The 23,077-nt window shown below is 42.8% G+C and overlaps 1 protein-coding gene across 9 annotated transcripts in view; it reads left to right on the forward strand.

The window, feature by feature from the left end:
• COL26A1 (collagen type XXVI alpha 1 chain) overlaps nt 1-23,077 on the forward strand; it is a 193,574-nt gene that overhangs the window by 54,722 nt on the left and 115,775 nt on the right. The gene's annotated exons all lie outside the window — the stretch shown is intronic.

Consider the following 23,077-nt stretch of genomic DNA (forward strand, 5'->3'; position numbering starts at 1 on the left):
AAAGAACTTGCAATCATTCAAAGGCTGCAGTGCAGCTATTTCCGACATGCATATTTGTTATCTCCCAAATGGTAGGTCAGCTTTTCTTTTGCAAAGGAAATAGTCCAGCCTGGATGCCTAGCCCCGAAGTATGACAGAGTGCTGATGAGACTGGCTTGCTGTAACACACCTTCAATGAGAAAACTCCCCTTCCACAGTGACATGCTGCACTCTGATAGAGCAAACTGTTAAATGCAATTCAAGTATTACAGACTGTCTTGATCCTTAGCTAATAAGTTTGGCTTGAGAAAGTAACCACTTAACTGTCACCAGCTGGCAGGCACTTACATTAATGCTGAAGGCTGCACATTGTTTAGATTTAAATTATCATGGGAATTTAACTCTTGCACTGAGGCTGATAAAGAGCAGCATGGTCTGGAGGAAGCCCACCTCTAGAAGTGGGTGGAGGTTTTGCTACTCAGTGGGCTATTAATTTACTGAGGTAGGGATGGCTACTTCCAATCTGTTTCCTTTTTTTAAGTTGACACTGCTTGGGGCTCTCTCTACTTCCCTTCATTGCTTTCCCCTCATCCAAAGGTACATCAACATTTGAAAGGTCTCTAATTTCTTTACTGTTTTTGTAGAACTGTGACCAGCTAGTTGAGTAGATAGTTAAAAATCACCAGTTGTACCAGGGCTTCCCAGAGGGTTTCTTGCAACTTTCTTGGATGGAGAAAGAGACTTGATGCAAACAAGTCTGGTGAATTTAACTGTCAGTAGATGCTAATTTTTATTTTCCAGTTTCAGGTTTTTTTTGTTTTGTTTAAACTGGAGCCCAAGCCTAGGACAGGAAATTAATCCAGTGAGCCACCCAGTCTGCTGACTGCTGATATAAAGAACATATGGACGAGGGCAGTGCAGAGGTGAAGTGGTTTAGCTATTGCAATCATGCATCAAGCTGATTGATTTGAATCCAAGATGATGCTGACATTTCAACTCAGCCTTTTTTCTATATGGCTGAAAGTTCAAAGGCAAGTGCAATCTCTTGGGAGAGGAAGAGTGTCCCTAGCAAGTTCAGGGGCTCAGCACTGCCATAGAGCTCTCCAGCTATTTCACTTTACAAATCTAACAGATTTCTTTCTTTCTTGTTTGTTTGTATTGCTTGAATTTGGGACAGTAGCCAGTATGCTATTTACCCCAGAAGCAGATTGATGGCAGACAGCTTAGCTGTTTGGGCAAGAAGCAGCTCCAAGAGTAGCCTCAGCACCTCTAAAGTGATGCCATTGTGATTCCAAGCTTACTTTTTTTCTTTCCATAAGAATACAAGCAGGATAGGAAATTTGAGCAGCCTTGTTCAAGTAATTGTTTAATATGAGACACCCCCCAATTCAGTTCTTTGAATATTTTTATCTACTTTTAATAACTATTGTTTGCATCTTGTTATTCTGATATTTTTCAAACCTCTTAGATTCCCATGTGTTTACAATTTTCAAGGCAGCATAAGAAAATGAGGACTTTCCTCTTGGTACGATACAGTGCAAAAACCCTCTTCTTTTTTACTGCTGGTTCACAGAGTTTCCTGGTCTCAGGAGGAGAGATGCAGAACAACACTGCCAGGAAAATCTTGAACTAGCAAATGCAATTATGATAGAAACTTTGAAGCCATGAGAACAGACATCAAAACTTAGAGACCTGAAAGTTTGAAAGCCCATTAAAATGGTCTAGAAGAAAGGGTATTCTAAGTGGCGTTGATGGGACCTCAGTTCTCCAGGTCTTGGTTTGCTCCCCTGTGAACTGTTAAACATAGAACTGTCAATTTATGTGAAAATAAAATGTGAAGATTATAGAGTAACGTTTCCCATAATATCACAGTAGTTCTCTCCAGGAGTTGAGCTTGTGTGAGTTTTTCCCTTTTGTCAAGTACTTCAGTTCCTTCTTGTTTCTCCCTCTTCCTTGTAGCCACTGTTTGGAAGCAAGGAAGTTAAGCCTGTGTATCACATACAGTGAGTAGCAGAGCTCTTTGCTGCCACTGAGCATTCTTCATCTTGTCCTTCGAAAATGAGAAAATATAAGAGAAGGCAGTGGGAGTCGACAGGCCTTGCACTATCTGTTCCTATTGCTGCTAAATCCTTGTACAGTGATGTTTTCCCACTTCAGCAGAGTCCAGGTCCTGTCATAAACAAAGCAAAAGCTTCCATTTGAATAGTGAAATTCTCCCAGAGGTGGTTGTCTTGGTGCTCTCTGGTTAGCAGGGCAGTTCCATGCTGTGAATGTGTGGCAGACTGAGGTACCTTCCTTTTGAGTTTGGATCTAGTACAGATCCTTGCACGTATGTAGTTCTCCACTAGAGACTGGCTCAGCAATTCCTTTAGTGAAATGTGACTTTGCTTTTCTTTTGAGACCTTTGTTTCAAACTCCAACATTTGGTTCCACATTGCAAACTTGCTTCTAAAAATATCTCTTCATTCCATGATAAATGAATTATGTGAATACATGTCATAGACTATTAAGTGCAACCTGAATTTCCTAATAATTATCTAGTTAGTAAAGCTATTAGTAAGTAAGTAGTAAAATGTGGTAACTAACTCTGTAAACCTACCTTCAATAATACTTCATGAAAAAACATCAAACCACGTTGATCACTCGATGGAATTGCTGATGCATGAAAGCGACTTTCTGAGTAATGATGCTTGTGTACCTGTAGTACACAGGTGTTGGATAGTATCTACCCTGATATTTTTTCCATAGTATATGACTCCTGCTCCTCCATATTGTTATAGCTCCTTCTGCTTGTGTTTCTGGTGGCCCCTTCAATATAAGGCAGAAGGTCTACCAGAAGTCTCCCAAACTACGATGTGTCACCCAATTCCTATCCACTCCCATGGTGACCATTCGGCAACCTCTGGCTTCAGGCATAACATGTGTGTCACCCTCGATCAAATTTTCTGAGGAGTTCCTGGAGTGTGTGGTCACTGTTGGAAGAATCTGCAGCCTGCTGAGAGTGCTTTCTGGCATCAGTGCTGTGTGACTACTTGAACAATTTCTAAATGTTCATCTTCTCTTTCGATACAGAGTCAAAAAAATAAAAATCCCTGTCAGATTTCCAAAGATTTTGACACTGCATTCCAGCATCTACGTAGTTTCATTTTTTTGGACATTTTTAATCTGAACAGGGAGAATTTTATTCAGCACCTAATGTCAAAATATTTTGAGTGCTAAATATCTGCAGATGTTATCTTAACATAATTAGAAAAGCTGTATGCTGTACTGTTACATTGTCCCCATTTTTTTAAGTTCCCATCAAATTACTGTGGTATGTAGGGAATCTTTTTTTATTTTGATAAGCTTTTGTTTGCTTTCCCAAATATATTGGATGCTTTCTGTTTCTCTTCGCTGTATATTTCTTAATTCATAAGTGATGGACCCACTTATTTATAGTTAATGGCTTTTCTATTAATTTGCTTTATTTCTAATCAGGAGTGAACATAACCTTACCTTGGGTAGAGTTAACACAGGACCAGGCTCTGTCTATATCTACTCTGCCTGGATCATTCTCACCATGCTGGCAGGATTCTGCCAATTGCTGTCAAGAGACAAGCATGTGGGGCTTCTTTGACAACTTTGGCCTGTCCGTAGGTGCTGGTATAGCTAACTGATAGGCATGTTTACTGCAAAGTGGTGGGGTGCAGCAGAAGGTGAGAGTTGAGAAGGAAGTCCTGGGTAGTTGACTTGAGCTTCTGAGCTCCTCGTGCTGCAGTCAAGTAGGTTCTGCTGTTTCACAGAATGGATGCCAGTGGCAAGGTATGGATCTTCCATGTCTCTGCCAGTGTTGCTGCTTCCTAAAGGAGTTTCATCTTCATCTTTCATGCAACTGCCTTTAGTGCATGGAAACAAGTAGACTAGCAATCATGATCCTGGAATTGCTGGAAAGACCAAAAATGGTGACTTACTAGAATAGGTGGTCTATGAAATTGGGCAGGGTCTTCATTTTTGCCTGTTAGAGATGTCATGGGTTGGTTCTGCCTTGAAGCTGGGAGTCTGGGAGTCTCTTGAGGTTCTTTTGATCTGCTTCAGTGACAGAGCAGGTAAGTGCTGATGAGCTGGGCTACATTAGAGTCAACTGTTGACAGAAACATTACCAGTCAGTGACTGGAGCTGCCATTGGCAATGCTGGTTTAATTGAGTCTTGCCTTGAATTCTTATAATCCTGTAAAGAACATAATGGGTAGTAACCTTGAAGCACTCAGCAAAGCAAATAAACAACTAGGAAAAGGTCCACAGAAAGAAAATGCTTTCACTAGGGAGTTTTTATGTGTTGATCACAGAAATAGATGAGCAAAATTTTCAGGACACTGCTGGTAAGGAGGTCAGCCAAGGGGACACAGTGGGCTCTCCAAACTCTGCTGTGAGCCTGTAAAGAGAACTTGAGAGGGGGGTGGAAAAGGTAGACCTTTGACTTCAGTAGTTGGTTACTGAATGACAAATGCTGCCAATTCTTATTCATCTGGTGGTGCTAGTGGTTTTTTAGCAGGTTAGGATTTCCTGATGGGACCAATTTGATCAGCCAGGAGAATAGAAGCATGGAAATCTTGGGCTCTGCATATCTCTCTCTTGACCAAACAAAGATTCAGTAGATGATGGACCTGAGAGCCTTTAAGAAATATTTTCCATTAGACTTGTATAAGCACTCTTAGACAAATCTCTGGAGGTCAGTTAGTTAGATATTGGAACTTTTGCACCCAGGTGAGCTCTTGAATTACCTGGCAATAGAACTTGAGAGGCGTGGGTTCTGAAGACCCCATACAACCTCTTGACAATGTCATCTTCCTTTCATAATCCTTACTGCCTCCTTCAACCTTATGCTTTTAACTTACTACTTTCTCAAGTACATGTTCCCTTCAGAGCTCCTGTCTTCCCTCAAAATTATCACTTATTTCCCATTCATCCTCAAAATGATGAACCTTTTATTTGCTTGAGGCCATTAGAAGGGAGTTATTTTTTCCCATGTGTAAGACTCACATTATTACAGCCTCTGAGATAATAAATCTACATTGTAAACTTCTAAATCTGCTTAGGAATTGGTGGGGATTTCAAGACAGCGGACTTATTTTATTCTTCCTCCTCCTCCAAATCCACGAGAGCCATATCCTTCAATGGGTTTGGAGTTCAGGTTTGTTTTGGGGTGTTTTTATTTTGGTTTTGTGGGGGTTTTTTTAATATATTTGATCTTGTCAGACTTCACAAACTGTAATGAAATCTTGCAACAGAAGGATTGCCTGAGAGATATAGGGAATGCCTTGCTTTCATCAGGTTTAGAAATGCTTCTGACATAGGAACAATTCTGCTTTTACTGCAGGGAGCTACAATAACTATCACTAGTCCATGCTAAACTCTAATCCTGAGGTGGACAATCATCAGGTCAGAGGGCAGTGAATGGACAAGATGGACGTGACACTTTTTTTTCTTTTAAATATTTATTTTGGTAAGCCACAAGTTGCGGGATGATCTCCCTGAAAACCTGTCCACAGAGGCTGTCCTAACAGGAGTTGTGCAAGATGTACTCCTGCCCTTTTGGAGAAGTCTGAGAAGTGTATAACAATGAGATAGCTAAGGTGGATGTTCATAACTTGGGCAGATATCCTGTGTGTGGTGTATTTGCTACGTTCACAGGTGGTTGGGCTGTGTGAAGGGACCAAATCCTTTGATTCCAGGATCTGATCCTGGAGATATCTTCTGATGGCTGCTAGTTTTTGCCACCTGTCTTCCTAACCTTTGTGGGATGAGTTGATGTTGCTGGTCCATTAAGTATAAGAGGGATGACCCTGAGGAAGCAATTTTGCGTAAACAGACCTGATTGTTGATATTATCAAGAGTCATGTGAAAATAGCCAGAAGGTTGGAGGACTTAGCTAAGCCATCACTTCTGTCCAGGATAAGGACTTTGAACTGATGCAGAACATGCTGGAAAGTTCATGTAGCTGCTGCCAGTGTTGTGTCCTCCTCTGGAAAAAGGAGGATGTGACACGTTATGCTGTCAATCCTGCAAATGTAGTTAGTACCAAAATAATGAAAAACATTTTCCTGAAAAACTCCACCCTCTTTCTCTGTTCTACAGAGATTCCTGTCAGAGGTGGTGGAGGAAGGGTGGGGTTGTGTTTATAAAAAAAGTTAGCAATTTTTGGAGTGCATACCACACTACCAGTCGCATATGGAAGAGCTAAATGAGAGGAATAGTTCCTAATTCATGTCCACTGTTTGTTTTGATGCCTTTCAAGTGAATTATAGATAACAATGGAAGAAGAATTAAAACCACCCACTGAAGATGTTTCTGAGCTTCCTTGCTGCTGTAATAACTTATTTGTTTTTTTATCAGGAATAGGAAATGAGGCGTAGGCCCTTAACTGTGGGCATTTCATATTGTGAGGGGTGGCAATGAAGAGGAGTATCTTTCTTTCACTGGATTTGCAAGGCTATTGCCCATTTAACAAGCTGTTTTGTGTTTAATTTTTGAGCATAACACTTACAGCTGTAATTACAGCTCCCTCCCCATCACTTTTCAAGGGCTTAGTTATGAAATGTGTGGACTTAATGTCGCTGTCAAACAGTGTTGAACGGGGTGGTTCCTCGAGGAAGAACTGATTGAATTTCTTTCAGGAGAATACTTGAGCAGCCCAGTAATGCCTGATATGCAGAGCGCCAGCTCTTTTCTTATGAGTGCAGTAATTTATTTACTTTTAATTATCTTGAATATCTGGCCATAGCAGCAGCAGAGACTTGTGCAGATATGAATGTTGGTGAGGATAAGGAAGAGGTGAGGGGAATGTTCCTGGTTTTCACCCCTAGATATAACCTTCACCTCTAGGTGTGACTCTGGGTTCAGAGTCCTGCTGCCATCTCTGGCTTCTGTCTTATCACATACTGGAGGAGAGACAAGAACGTACTTTACACCACATGAGTTCTAAGATTCCTATGCAGAGCTGTTCTAATAATGAGTTGTCACTTTGCGTGAGTGATGGTGGAATATCTTGTGCTGCTGAGGTTTAAAGACATGAGAGTAAAGGAATTTCCTTAAGACGGGAGACTTCATTGCCAGCTTTCCACAGATGGCAGATGGACAGGCCAATGCACTCTTTCTGCAAAGAATTTTCTAATAATTTTAAACAAAGTTGTTGACAGTGCAAGCTGTTTGCATGTGCAAGTGGTAAGAAGGGTATAAGGTGTGGCAAGACAAAGGGGAAAGGCTGAAGAAGGCCATGGAGTATACAGGGAGCAAGCTGGTAGCAAGCTGAACTGGAGCCAAGCTTTGGGGTGATAGAGGCAGATAGAGATCTTTCTGATTCTACCTTAGAGACTCTTGCCTTTTTTTTTTTTTTAATGTAGGTTTTTCATTAAATGAGTTAATGCAATTGGTACAATAACATTTGTGTTTTCTGTCATAACTAATTCCAGTTGTGGGCTGCTCAAAAACATCAACATAATGAAGATTTCATGCAAGTGCAGTACCTAAGCAGGCTAAGCCTCATCCACACAAAAGCTTTCTTCAGGCAGAAGAGATTTACTGGGGACCTAAATCCCCAGTTCAACTGTTACAGCTATTCTGGGATGCTTTGCCATGTGTAAATGGGATTGCGAGCAATTGGGATGCAGGTGGAACTGGGATTGCAAGCCCAGGAGTAGGAATGGAATTGGATTTGCCAGAGAAGTTTGAGACTGGTTTCATGTTTTGTAGAAGACTTCAAGGTGGAAGCAAGAGGTAGGCATGAAATTCCCATGTTGCTGAATCCCAGACTTTATTCTTACTCAATTTCTTGTTATTAAAGGGGAACCAACAGTGTTCCTTCAAATAATACTTTCTAGTGGAGTTGAATTTCAGTTTAACATGAAGTGGTAGACAAAAGCATGTTCAATGCATGTCATTCCAACATCATGTCTTCTCTCTGTGAGCTAGTTAGCAGGATAAAAGAGCCGAGTTACTACAGCTCCATTTGGGAAGCTACAGGAATGTGCATTAGATGGAGCAACTTTGAAATACACAGTTCACTCGGAAGAAAACCTGTGCTGTAATTAGTAAGGGTTCAGACTGGGTCGGTTTGGGCAGAGATGTCAAATGGAGTTCTACCAGGGACTGTTCTCAGTCCAGTATGGCTAGCTATTTCAAAATTGGTGTAAGGAATGGAGAGAGCCCTCTAATCAGATCTGTGTGTGTTACAGGCTGAGCAGTGCTGGGAATACATGGCAGACTAGGATTAAAATGCAGTCAAAGCTTGATTAAATTGTAGCGTTGGGCAGAAATCCATAAAGTGAGATTCGGTCAAGGGCAATTACAGAGGCAGGAATAATCAAATGCACAGATCTTAAATGGAAGAAGATTCTGAAGGTAGCAAGATCCCAGGGTGGAATGGAGTTTGTGGAAGACGGTAGAATGAATCTCTCCTCTAAACTGAGAAGAAATGCCATCCTGGAGTCTGCTGCTCCAAATTCTCTGGCCAGGTGTAATGTTTACTACTAATGCAACCATGAGACTGCCTGACACACACTATTTAAAATGTTTATGGATAGGGGTGCCTGCATGTGTTTCTCAGAGAGGTCAAGTTTACACATTTACGGTAACTTCAGCCTTGTTATCGCTTAATTTGTTTCAGCATTTACAGTAACTTCAGCCTCGTTACTGCTTAATTCATGTGAAAGCTAGTCCTAATTGGTGCGTCACATCTGAACCCCATGATCTCAAATACTGCACAGATGCTGTGTTGCATCTGTGAAGGAAAGTATTTGACGGGGAAAGGAATATGCCTTTTGTAGTTGATAGGATTTGAATGTGTTGTACTGTTAAATAATTAGGTTGGTTAACTTTGATTACCAGCTAGAGGTGCATGTTATATATACAACTGGTAATAGCATCAGCACTAACAAGCCTTTCTAAAAATAACATAATTGGCAGTCATTAAAGGCTAACTCACATTTTTCAAAAACTGGACAAGAAATAGGTATAGACCCATTCTAATGACTACAGGCATGTGATTACAAAGAGTAGGAAACATTTAATCAGTTCCTAAACGAGTATCCAGCATTGCAAGATACCCTGATTGTCACTGCAGCGTAAAGAACACTTGTTGGATGGGTCTTTAGCAACTTTACAGTTTCTACATAAATGAAGGCTGGGACAAACTTGCTGGTGAACTTTCTGAAGAAATCAGCTATGATTCTGTGTACCATGAGCTACATTTCAAATAACATTTAATAAAAGGCTTCATCAAAATATGTGAGAGAGTGAAACATCACCATTTAAACAGGTTGTACTAGGTCCCTCAACCACCAAAGCAGGAAAGACACTAAGGAATGGCTCTGTGAAAATCCCCTATCATGAAGTTCATTAAAGACTGATAAATTCTGTTCTGGACTTATAACATATGCTTCTTTCTCGGGCTCCTGACTTGTCTCCTCCTTGGATAGTGCATCCAAATCCACAAGTAACATGCAAGTTTGCGTTTCATTTTGAGCCCAGCAGGCATACGGCAATGAGGTTACAAGACCTTTCCAAGTGAGCCTGGAGGGACTTGTTGGCTAGAGTTTGGATTTCTGGCAAGCAGCTTACTCCAGCTCTTTTCTGTAATAAACTCAAGGTTCAGTCCCCGGCCTCTTATAGATACTGAGCACTGTTGCGTGTCTCTGGATAATCAGTCACTGGAAAGGCACAGATGTTTCAAGATGCGTAGCAATGGGTGCAGCATATAAGAAAGGCAACATCAGGGTCATACTACAGATGCAACCACATCTTACATGTGTTCTTTCTTGACAGGAAAATTCTTGTAACATTTGCGGTTTTCGGGTTGCTAATACCATCAAATGAGTAACGCAAAAACTAATAATGCCTGTGACTTTTATTTGCTGTTCATTAAGCCTTGCAATGGCATGGATGGCTGGTGCCTCTACTGCAGGCAGATCCAATAGAAGAGCATTGCAGTAATGAACAGAGTGGGGTGCAGGATTGCCTAAGGCAGTGGCTTAAATTAATTTGGGCAGCAATTCTAACAAAGTCAGAAGGATTATAGAAATATGGGACTAGAAGATATCTTAGTCCTTACCTGGTTGTGGAGATGCTAAGAGATGGCTGAAGAAATGCCTGCCTTTTTTTTTTTTTTCCCCTGTAAATGAAATACAGCCTTTGCTAGACAAGCATAAAAGAGAACAGGCCCAGTCAGGATTCAAAATTTGATGTTTTATTTGTTTGTAAATGATGACTTTTGTAGCAGTAACGCTAGAGAATTCTTTGGTGTGTGTCCACTGTAGAAAGTGCAGGGGCCTATGCTGATTGCTAGGTGGTCCTTTATTTTAAAAACCTTGAGGAACGTCATGGCAGATGGATTTTAATTAGACTATTTCCTGCTGCCAGTGACTATGTCAAATGTGGCTCCCCAGATCAAGCGCTAGAGGTTTCTGCTGAAGGTGTCAGGTCTTGTTCTCATGGAAAGAGAGTGTTTTCTACAACACAAGCTGTAGAAACTGTTGTGGTACCACTGAGACACTGACGGAAATTGTGAAGTATCTTGGTTAATTAGTTCTTCTCCAGTGGCCAATTTGGGTGATAGATACAAACTATTGCTGTTGTCAGCTGGTGTTTTTTAGCTTCAATGGTAGAGGCCTGTGCTTAAGTAACAAAGGTTCTGGTTTTCTCTTTACTGGTGGTGAGAGTTGTTAAATCCATATGGCTCATAGTACTTGCGTAGTGATGGCTCCAAATGCTGCAGCAGGCTGTATTGCTGCAGGGCTTTGCACTGTAAAATATTATAGCCCATTAAATAAGGGGAACAAGCTACTCCTAAACTTGGCTTATTTGATCTTTTCAAACTTACCCTCAAGTGATTAAGCAAACAGTGGCTTTTCAAGCATTCTCCAGTTGTATTATCTGCTAAACACATCTCCCAGTGTGATCTGCCAAAGATGCCTTGAACACTGTCCTTTTGCTGTGTACTTGCTAGTCCTTGTGGAAACATAAATAAGCAGTTATTTCTATTGCATCGTCTGTCTGGGTGGGATGCAGAGGATGGGTATTGTTTGATGTTTAACATAACATAAACTTGAAGATTCTTGCTTTTGTCTTAATATTAGCACTCACAGCAAGACAGCAGCTTTTTATTAGCTACACAGGAAAATAAACCATTCTCCTTGCTTTGTGAGCAGTAGTTCAAGTTCGTTTATAGTATGATGTGTCTGTACAAAGGTACCATTCTTGCCCTCTGCTTGTCTTAGGGAAGCAGAATGACTACTAGCAGTGGTAGTTAAGACACTAACCATAAAACTGTAAGCTCTCTACACAACAGTGTAAGTAACAAGATCTTTCACACACTTAATGGGGAATGTGAATGAGCATTTAGATGGCTCTATTAATGTCTAGCAGAGACTTTTTTTTCTGGAGTGAGTGTCCTTCAACACTCAGCACTGGTCACCTGGACAAATGTGAATACTATAAACTCTGGAACATAAACCTGCACCGTGGAATCTGGTTTTTAAGCTTTGGTCTTTGTTGATTTAAGCAGGAGAGACAGAGTAAAAGTAAGTTTCACTCTTCAAACTCATTAAAAGCTGACAGGAGAGAGGAACATTTTCCTGAAGTATATCAAAAGCTGATTGTCAGTCCTTTGTCCTTGGAGCTGTGATGATCCCAGAGTGAGTGAGTATCCTTTTTCCTATCCACATGGTTTTGTACCTTGTTTATATCTCAAATCAGCAGAAATTCTGATCTTCACCTGGCTTTTTATGGCAGCTTGTAGAACTGTAAATGTGAATATGCTCTGACAGCAAACCCTAAATCAACCTTTGGTCACTGCAAGCTGGAATGATTTGAAAACCTGTGTAACCTTTTGACCAAACCTGGGCTGATGTTCAACATCTTTAACAAGAACTGAAGCCAGAACAGTCCTGATGACTTCAGATTTTCATTATAAGCCAGCTGTAGACCTTAATGTATGCTCAGGTTGGGACAGAGGATATAATGGGTCAGCTGCACCATTTGGGCAGGAATGTGCTTGCTCCCTTGGGATCCATTGAGCAATGGCATTCTCACTGCTGCTTTTAACTTATCTGGCACTGAAAGCAGTGGCCCTTTCTCCTCCTCCTCCTCATGAGCATCAGCTATCTCAAGGCAGTCTTTGCCAGCATCTGTCATTGTTTCCCTTTGCTCTCCAGCTCTCACCATGGCACTGAATGATGTGATACTGTGGGCTGGAGAAAATGAACCCTATCCCAGTCAAAACCAGCACAATCCTCTATCACTCTTATCCAGGGCTGCTGCCCCATTGTCTTTGACCTTAGTTTAGATATCTTCATGTCTATAGTTTGTCTTCCCATTGAGATAACAGGAAGAGGCACGGTGTGTGCTGTGTGGTGTAACCTTCATGTGTATTTCATTCCTAGCACTGTTAATGTTTCTGTCAAAAAAACAGTGGCAGTTAGACTAGATGATTGTTGTCGGTCCCTTCAACCGGGACTATTCTATTCCAAAAAAAATCATTTCCCTGTGTGTGACATACCTGTGTCTTTTTGAGATGCATGTTATAGACTATGAGTTCCACCCAATGCACCTGTAGATCCAGGTTTCTCTTTAGGATCTTTGGGTTGCCTTGGATGTGACAGCATGGGAGTTTCTCTTTGCTTGCTGCCATAAAGACTGTTTTGATATGCACTGAGGCATCCTCCTGTGTGCTCTGATCCCAGCTCCTGCTCCTCCTTGGCTGGCTCTGGCATCCAGCATGCCCAACCTTAAAATGCCAATAAAAAAACCCCAAAACAAAACCAAACCCCAAAACATCATTTAGTGTTCAGGTTGTGCAGTTTTTTTCTCTCATTCCAATGTCTAAATTCCACTTCATTGATGCAAGAGGATGCTTCAGGCCACACTCTCCAGGGCATTGATTGCAACTCCTCATGTGATTAAAGTCACTTGGCCAGCAGCCCTTATCACCACGGGGTTCATTCCTCTAGTAAGAGTGGCTGGTGCACGTTAACTACACTGTGGTTCCAGCTTTTGCAGCCTCAGGATTTATGTCTCAATAGTGAGAATATGCTGGTATTTGTTGTTATCCCACCTGAGACCCACAGGCTTACTTTACTGTATTTAGATAACTGGTTTATCACATGGGCATACAGCAGGGTCTAGTGTGTCTGTAGCTGTCAAACTCCATAGGCATGCAGTAGATGTTTTTATTGCCCTTGCTTATCTGGCTGTCCTTCACTGTTTTAATACGAACCATACCAAATAAAGCTGCCTGAGAATTGAAGATTATCTGTGGTATTCGTCACTTTTAGGAAGGGGAGTTGGTTTAATGTTGGCTTTTAGCATTTGCTAGGCCTTGTCTCCTTGACAGAAAACAACAGACTAAAACGATTACCAAGAACAGCTGCTTAGAAGGGGCTTTGGATATTTTTTCCGCTTTTGCTGACCTGAACCACAGCAATTATAAGTTCTGGTTATTGTAAACTTACCACAGAACACAAGGCATACCTTAAAATGATGTCATGTCTAGACACACAATTCAGGTATAAATTATGGAGAGAAAGTAGCTTGTTCAGTGGTTAAACTGTAAAAATTTAACAAGATATTTCTGTGTCTCTAGCCTTCACTCTTGCATACGTATTTCTTTACCTCTTACCAGGAGAATTCTGTGACTGCCTCTTAATTTTTTTGTGTTGGGAGATGGAATTTCCTCCCTGTTCTCTATTTCATTTCCTATTTCTGCCTCGCTAGGTCTCCAGGGAAGCAGTGTAGCCATCTACTTAGAGCCCAGAACTAGAGAGGAAGACTCTTGGGTCCAGTCACGACTCAGTCAAGGTCACACAAGGGGTGATATACAGCAACCTTTTAAAAAACTGCCTTGCTATTTTGGGTATCTTTGTTTTATGGGGTGGTAGAGGAAAGAGAAGAACTCCTCTGTGGTGCCCAGATGCTCGATTTTCTGAAGTACTCACTATTCACAGTCTCAGCAACATCCCTTTAGTCCCCTGTGGGGTTGCGTGGTCCTTATGTTTAAGGATAAGTTGGACCCTATTTACAGAGGCTCATCTATTTGGTTATGCTACTTGAATTTCTGTCTAGAGTCCCTGCTGCTGCTCTGCCTGTGAATGGTGGAGTGTAGCTAAGAGGTTATGGGCAATCTCCTACCTGGGGACTAAAGCCTTGCGAGCTCAGAGCGCAGCTATCATAGGTGCTGCACAGAACAGTATATGCAGGAGGTGCTCCTGTCCTGTCCACCAGCAGTTATTTGGGCATAACTCTGCTGGTTCATAGGGAGTGCTCCCCTGCTAACAAGAGCCTAGCTAGTCTATTGACTTGCATTAAAATACACAGTTCCCCACACTTGGCCTGGGCTTAATTTCATGATGAGATCGGAATTGTTGGCTTACCACCTGGTGTAATCTATACCCTTCAGGTACCTGCTATGAAATGCAGACTTTGGAGATGGAAGAGGCCTGTTGGGTTAACAATCCAGTGCAGGACTATTCTCTATAGCATATTCTGTTGTGCTTTTCCTGGCCTAATTACACAGTCCTCAAGTGAAGGAATTTGGCAAGAATATTCTTCTGTTTTAACTGGTATTTGGTCTCGAGTTCTCTTAGTAAGCTTTTTTTCAGTCATCTCCATTCTAGCATGCTGCCATCTAGAATTTCTTTTCTCTGTGTAGATGCCTGTTGTGGATTTTGCACCCAGGTGCAGATATGATGCCTCTTCTCACCTGAGGAGTGCCTTGCTCTCCCCAGATACCTGCTCTGCCATCTGTGTGTCCCCTTGAGGGCAAGGCTTCTGCTTCAGGCCAATAACTGTGTCTGTATCTAACTGTCATCATTGGGCCTCTCATGATCTCTTTTAACCCATAATCACATTAGCTTTTTTCCTGGAAGCTGTCTACACTGCAGGTCTCTGGAGACAACTTTTAATGCTCGGCAAGCAGAGATGGAAATTGATGGTATAGAGAAGGTGTTCTGTTCTTGTTGCCATAGGGACAGTTTTGAGATACGCCGAAGAACTATTTCACTCTGTTTTCAGTGCATGCAGCAATGTTCTTGTTTCCAAACAGGCACGTGTGTCTTGTTAACTTGAAGCGTCCACACTGGCAGTTAGTGTCCTGGGAGGGAAGACTTTGGTATTCACAAACTTAGGTGGACAAGCCCTAAGCCTTGATTCACTCCCACGTACCTTATAATACAGCAAACAAGACAACTTTCCTGTATGCCATATAGATGTCAGATCTGTTCTGGAACCATGAATTTCCTGTCCTGACCTGATGTTTGTGATCAGAAAGTCCCAGTTTGCCCAGGTCCTTTTTGCTGTCCCCATTTTCAGGATCATAGCAAGATTTGTTTGCATTTGGATACATTTGGATCAGTTGTTTCTCCTGGCCGCTTTGTCCCTATCAGCAGGGAATATCCTCTTTGCTGCATTGTTTCTCTGCATCTGCACCCTTCTACGCTGTTGTTTGCAAAGCATTGTATGGAAAGTGAATGTCCTTAGAGTGGTTAATGCACTGTGCAGAGTGTGGTTAGTGGACAAGCTTGTGATACTTACGAATGAACTGCACCACAAATTGTTATAACATCTTCAGAGATCAATAAACAAAATGATTGTCTGCAGCAAGGCCACGAAGTAGATGCTTCCACTGGAATACTTGGTTGTATTAAGAGTAGTTAAGCAATTAAAATTTCCACTGCACCCTTCCCATCTGTTACACAGGCTCAGGTGGCCTTAGGGCCATTTTTCAGCTTTTGAGTGACTGTTTGTGTACATAGACGTCTGTCTTATTCTTTTTTTAATGGCTATTAAACATAGGAGCAGAGTGTTATTACAGCTCTAAATGCTGTCAGCCAAAGTTTGTCCTCACTTCTGCTTCTAGGATATCCACTTGCAGTGTCCCAGTTTCCCTCAGTTCATGGCTTTTTAGAGGTACTTTTTCTTTCATGAGACTCTTGAGCAGTTCAACTACAAACAGATGGAAAGCAGCAGAGATCCAGCTCCATAGCAGCACCCAGGCCAGGGTCTTAACTCATCTGAAGTGTTTGGTGCTCAGGGACAGGGGCTACAGCCAGGAATTGTGTAGCCTGGGGCAGGATGTTGTAGGTTACTCTGTGTGTCGTCCCTCACTATCCCTACATCTTTTCTTCTCACCCCACCTCCCCTCTCATCCCATCTTTCCAAGTCTGCAGCCTGGTTTCATGTTCTTCTTTGCCCAGGTGGAGCTTGTTTCCTTTCTTGGAATATGGAGATGTCCCTCTCCTGGGCTGGTCCAAGGGCAGGAAGCTACAGACTCAACTGGCACTTGTCCCCTTCCTGGGCTGATGGGGTCCAGGAGCAGAGGCTGGTTGTTCATGGGAACTGGAAGAGAGTTATGGAGAAAGAGTTGGTGCTTCAGGCAAGAGTCTTCTTGGCACCCTGTTCTATTTTATGGTTTTTAGCAAATGCTGTGCAGAGGAGGAATGGTTTCTTTGGATAATGGCTTCTGGTCCTGGCTGCTGAGCATGTGTTGTAAAAGCTGTCTTCTGTTCCTGGAGTCTCTACTTCAAATGCCCACAAGACAAGAGCAAACCTTTTTGAGCCCTAATTAGCATGTAACATGGCCTATTAGTGACAGTCCTGCCTAGTGGGGCTGGTTTTGAGCCCATGGGCCAATCCATTGCCTCAGGAGTAAGGCTGCCAGCAGAGGTCCTGACTATGTGCCAACAAGGAGGATCCTCCAGTGAGACCACTGTGTGTTTGTCATGTAGAATTATCATCACGTAACTTTGTCAGGGTCAATGTGAGCCTCCTTCAAACAAGTGTCATATGGAAGTTTGCAAATCCCATTGTCCCAGGGAAAATTAATTTGCTCCAAAGTGCTGAAGTGATGCAAGAGCAAAACTTCAGACTGTTCTGGAATATTGAACTGTGTGGAAGTTGCAGAATTTTCCCACTTCTACTCCATGTGGAGTAACTTAGCTTTTTCAGCACCTTAAGGGCATTGACAGACATCCAGGGAAAGGAAAGTCGGAGAAATGCAAGAAATGAAAATGTGAACCAGAGCTGCTTAGGCAGAGATCATGGCCTTGATATGAGATTCCCTTTTGCTTCAGATTTTATAGGGTTTTTATGGGAGAGGGAATGGATATGATCTCTGGGGAGAACACACCTATTCTGCAGCTTTCTACTCTCTGATGGCCTTTAGCAAGTGTTTGTATAGATAATCTCTTAAAATAAGAGGTTCTGCTTCACATTAAGTTCTTAACCACATCTCTTTAAGCATCATTACTAGGAGTTCAGTGGGGAGGGTTTTATTTAATTTTAATAGACACAGTCTCTCTAGGAAGTTAAAAAAAAAAAGTTTGGGTACCTAGGGGACTAGCTGCTTCTCACTCATACACTGTAGCTAGGCCACTGCTGGTTTGTGAACTAAACATGCATGGTGGAAATAAAGCAGTGGATGGAGTGTAGTGTACAACCCACCAGGATGCTTATCTTGAATAGATGGTTGTGTTGCCTAACACAGAATAACAATTTCCTTTGATGTAAGGTTGTAAATATATGCAGAAAAATGTGTGTGGCATCTGTGGATATGCTTCTTTTTCTTGCATCTTTGCTCACAGATTTTCATGTTCCATGTTTGTGCCATGGCTGACAACCCACTTTGGCATTTTGTGTCATGTAATCGCATGACTCTGTAGGGCCATCCTACTGGTTTTCAACTAGTGCTCTTAGCCATAGCAATAAGCCAGGCTATGAACACTGTGAAGACAGACCCTATCACATTTTTTTTATAATCTCTGCTAGTTCCTGAAGTGGAACTCTGAGTGACTGGTGACAGATCTGCACTAAGTTTGGAAGCAAATGCAAATTATTTCAGAGAAAATCTTTTTCACAGAGCAAGCCTCTGCTGGCTGGGGAGGAAGGATCAGATATATCCACCTAGGTTTTCTCATCTAGCCAGCTTCACATTCCTTTCCCTCCTTCTCTCTTCTGCTTCTTTTCTGTTTCTCCCCACCCCCTGCCCCATTGTTCCTGTTCTTTTACAGTGGTTAAGGCACAGCCTAGGTCAGGAACAGGCAAAACACATGGTTCTGGGGTGGTGGGCTGATGTGGGCTCCTGACTCCCAGCCTCGGCTGCTGTTCTATGCCCAGTCTTCGGTGGCTCACAGCAGCTCCCACCAGTGCCACCATCCACAACTGCTTCTGGATGCCAGTAAGATGTCTGTGTCCACAGGGTCAGGTATTCCAAGCTCCTCTGCTTGTACACTACAGCAGTTTGGCCCCTTCTGTGTTGTTAATAGGGAATAATCACATCGGTTCCTAGGGAGCTCATGTGGGAGAAGGACAGGGAGGTAATTGTTTCCTCTCATCTCCCTGGCATGTGACACCACAAACCTCAGATGTTGTGGACAGACTTGTTCTGTATGTGCTGTAGGAGAGCAGCAATACCTGGAGAAAGCTCTCTGCAGCTGGTACTAAACTGAATTTCACCTATGCTGCCAAGATGGTCGACAAAGGATTGTCTCCACCTCAGCTGCCACCTTCCTCCAGGTTTCCAGAATTGCAAAGGCTGCTCTCCTGTGCTTGCCTCTTCAGGTTGAGGGAAGGCGAGTGAACTGTCATAGCTATCAAACGGGGACTGCGCAGTGGTCTGGAGGCTCTGCCTCTAACTCTCCTCCAGCTTCTCCTTGTGGAAAGGAACTAGAGGGTAAATCCAGCGGTATCTTCTCTCCTACTCCTCAACCACCTGAGGAAGGCATCTTCTGTGCATGCTTTCTGCAGCTGCCTTCCCTGGAGGGCTTTATGTAAATGCAGGAGGGCTGTTGGCTTGTGAGAAGGAAAGTGATACTTTGGAAATTGCTAGGCTCCAGAACTTAACCCTTTAGCTTCTGGAGTTCAAAAGCACTGACTGCTTTGGGAAGTAGTCCTTACTTCCCAAGTATCCTGCAACTGAGCTTCAGGCTTCTGTATCTGCAAGGTAGTCCCTTTCCTTCCCTGGATCCTTAGGATCCCAGCTGTGGAGATAAGAAATCAGCAGGGAACAACCCAGCAAGAAAAGGAGGTGAGAGCAAGTACCTGAACTCTGAAAAGGGAAACTCTGGGAGTGGCTCACCCCCCTCCCCACCTTTCCTAAAGCTCAGCAGCACTCATGGAGCTGGAATGGGGACTGCATTTATCAAATTCCTGTCTGCAACAGCAATGCAGTTGTTTTAGATTAGTGTACAAATAGACATTAGTGTAATACATCTGTTGTTAATCCACATCTTGGTAGAAAAGAGATGCCAACACATCATTTATTAGCCACATCGATCCTATAATGTCCTTTCTTTTGTCTTTTGAGTATGTAATAGGTTCCAGGATGTCTTTTATTTCATTGTATACCACATTTCCTCTTGTCTAACATAGCAGGACATAATGTGTTCCAGGATGTAATTTATGCCATTTTGGAACTGGACACCACACAATGTATCCTGAACTTTTCTGAAAATCTTCAGTGTGTTAATTGTTGTGCTCTGCTCACAGGTTAATCTTTCCAGAATTGATGGGTAGAAAGAGCAGGAAAACTATTAGGAAGAAAAGCAATTTATTCTTAGTCCAAGGTGAGCTAAAGGATCATCAGAAACCCTGGATAGCGAGCAGTATGGCAGGCTGTAACTCTTACGCCCTTGGTTTGTTTAGAAAGTCGGACAGGGAAAGTTGTAGCCCACCTTAAAAGCCTATCCTTGACTGCTTGTATAACATGACCCTTCTCAGAGGAAGTCTACTTCAAAAAGGAACCAATTGAGGAGTAGCTGTGTATCTCCTTTTTTTGTGGAAATTGAGGGCTGCTGCTAGAGTCTGTTTATCTGCTTGTATCAAAACTCTGTGCCAGCCCTAGGTGAAAGAATGAAAAACCCCTAACTGCCTTTTTCCCTGTTTAGTGATGTTAATGGGTTTTGAGAAGCAGATGACATTCACAGGTGATGAGGGAAGCAGGGACACAATGCCTGCTGAAAGTCGAGGAGATTGGCGGTAATTTGCTTGTGGTATGATCCTGTGGGGAGGAATTGGCAGTGGCCACTTGCCTGATAGCTTCCGCAGGAGTCTATTCCTTTTGCTTTTCTTTGTCTTAGTCATGAATTAAAATCCCACCCAGAATGATGGAAGCTCAGTCCTACATATCCCCACCACTGCATTATCTGACTGTCAGCTTTGACCTGTGCCAGATGTTCACTGCGCTGTGGAGTAGGACAATGGAGCAACAGACTGGTCCAGGGGGACAGCACAGGATTTCAAATTAGGTTCTGCAGGGAGGAAGAAACACCATGAGCAGGACCTTTGATTTTTAGGTTAGACCAACAGTTGTTCTAAACCCGTGGAAAGGTTTTGAAGAGAAAATATTTTGGCAAAATAAAGTATTTTCCTCCTCTTTTTTTGTTGCTGTTCTGTTCTTTCTTTCATCGCAGGATCTCACAGGAGACAATTTACCTTGCACTGTCCCAGCTTCCCTGCTTTGCACCCCATTCTGTCTGGTTCTGTGATTCTGTGTATGTGTCTGGCTTCTGATGCATCAATCTTGAGGCTTGAGGACTGTAGGGGAGTAATGACAATGTTAGCTGCAGCCCTGAGTTCTTGCTTTATCAGAACTTTTTCTTCAGTCTGTGCTGGTTTTAAGCACATGAATAGTCCAGGGAGTTTGGGAATGGGTTGCTAGGGTTAACTGAGATATAAGACCAGAGGGAATAATGTTAATAAAATAAATTGCTGTCTCGAAGCAGCCTGATACCTCAGATGGGTGAGTTCTTAGGCTTGACATCATGTTGTTCTCCTTTACTCTCTCTCTGGCCCACATCAGCTGCTTCTTACTTGGAGACGCTCTCACTCATAGGGCCATAGTTTAGTTAAATCCAATACGGTGTCATGACATTAGCACACAAGCCTCCTGTGCCAGGATCTCTTGTTTCCAGGTCTCCAGAGGACTGAATGTTAAAACTTTTAAAAAGGCAGACTGTTGTAGAAATGACAAGCTCTTATCCCTCTCCAAACAGCTCAGGACCATTCTTCTGTAAGAGGAGATATGGCAGAATATGAAATAGCAAACAGCACAGATGCCAGTCAAGCAATTAATTTTCTTGTCAAGGCACAGGAATACTGGAGGATAGGAAGGAAGGGAGAATGTAGAGTTATTTGTGTTGTAAATAACAGCCTTGGGTCTGTATTGTGCTATAAACACAGAACAGAGTCCCCAACCCAAAGACCTTGCTGTCTGCTTTAATTAAAAGATCACAAAATTAAGGCAGCTGTGAAATTGTGTGGTTGCATATGAACAGTCTTGTGATCTCAGTGTCATGGGACATGGACAGAGCCAAAACTTCTGTGTGGTTCAAAACATGTTCAGAACTTTTTACCACGATTAAGACCAGCTCTGGTTGCATCAGAGCACATAAACCTACCAGAGCACAGCCCAGCAGGTAGATTGTGGTGCTTGAGAAGAACCTTATCTAAGAACAAGTTTTTCTGTTAACTGATGTACGGAGATTTATGCTTGCTTTCTGAAGCATTTGGTCCCAGCCCTTTTCAAAAACTCATTCTTCCTGACGTTTCCTATTGGCAGTTACCTTGTTGGCTGGTACCTGAGGCAGGTAGTTGCTGTTGAGGGCCTAGATGGCCATACTTTGTCCTTCTACCATAAAATTTAAGAGATCTTTAGGAGGAATGGTGTGTGCCTGTACACAGAGGAGGTAGGAAGAGCATGCTTTACATGCTGTACAGGTTGGGACACTGAGTGATAGCATGCCTCAAGTGACTTGCCTGTGGTTAACAAACAGGTGGCCCATAGAAGATACTGGTGTTTCTCAGCTCTGTGCCTCGATCCGGTTTGTATTTTCTTTACCCGGAGCAGAAATGGCAAATATCTGAGTGATGGAAGATGCTTTGTTTGCATAAAATTATCCCCCTCTCCTTTTTCTCTTAGACAAGTCAACTTTGTGTAGTACTGCTGATAGTCTAATGAAATACACCTGGCCTGGACTTGCGTGCCTCTTGACACTGCATGCTGGGGTATGTGTTGCCCCAAACACTTGGTCTCTGAGCTAATTGGCTTTCCTGGGGTCCAGGAAAAACTGGCTTATGGTTCACATCCAGTCCTGAGTCCATCAGTTGGCTGTCCTTGCTCTAAAACCATCTTTAGAGAAGCATACTCTGTTTCAGCGGCTTGTAACAGCCAAGCGAGCCACCTCCTAGGCTGTGTGTGCTCCTGTCTGGTCCCTGAGCCAGAAGGTTGCAATTATTTCCTTGCTCTTTCAGAGAGTTCATTATGTTGCTCCACATGCCTTCATATGGTAAAGGACACTGTAGTTCTAACAAGCTTGGCTAGAATAATCATTCCTTCTTAGCAAATACTTCCCCTGACTTGAAGCTGTGCAGTAAGACCAAGGCGACATCTTTGTCTGTTGCTGTGGGGCTGCAGTGTTGGGCACTTGACACTCAGCTCTGTCTCTCTGTGTCACTGCTGAAGCAGGTATCCATGCACATGTGAAGAGAAGGGAAGGGAGGAAAATACTTTTATTTTTGCTATGCAGCCAGTGTCTCCGGTTCAGCAAGTGCTAGGAATGAGCTATTGCCATGGCGATCTCTGGGCTGGTCAGTGCTGATGTGGCTGGTGACATGACTTCCAAGACCACTGTAGGACTGGGGGAGTGGGTTAAGAAAAGTGTGTGTAGTTAAGCATGGTAAGCACCAGTTAGTACAGAGTTGTGTAAGCAAATGCAGCATGCAGTGAGGGAGCAGGATGTGTCTGCAGAAGTGTAGGCAAAGCAGTCAAGGCTGGAGACTCTTAAAATACCTTGGAGGTTGATTTTCCTCTTGTACTTTCTCATATGAAGCTGGTGCACTTTCAGGTACTCTTATTTGCACATCCTATGGTCCCGTGTGTTAAATTTGGTTCCTTCCTACCCCTGAAGCCCCTGGATCTGCTCTGAATTTACACTAGTGGAGTTGAGGTCAGGCTTAAAGTAGATATGAAATTTGGCAAGCTGTGCAGGCAGAATTGGCTTTGCGGAGGCTGGGCGCGATTGCAGATCTGTGTGTTTCTGCCATTCTTTGTATCTAGTCAGAGAGGAGGTTTAAAGGG

Source organism: Strix uralensis, chromosome 20 (assembly GCF_047716275.1).
Source record: "Strix uralensis isolate ZFMK-TIS-50842 chromosome 20, bStrUra1, whole genome shotgun sequence".
NCBI classification, from domain to species: Eukaryota; Metazoa; Chordata; class Aves; order Strigiformes; family Strigidae; genus Strix; species Strix uralensis.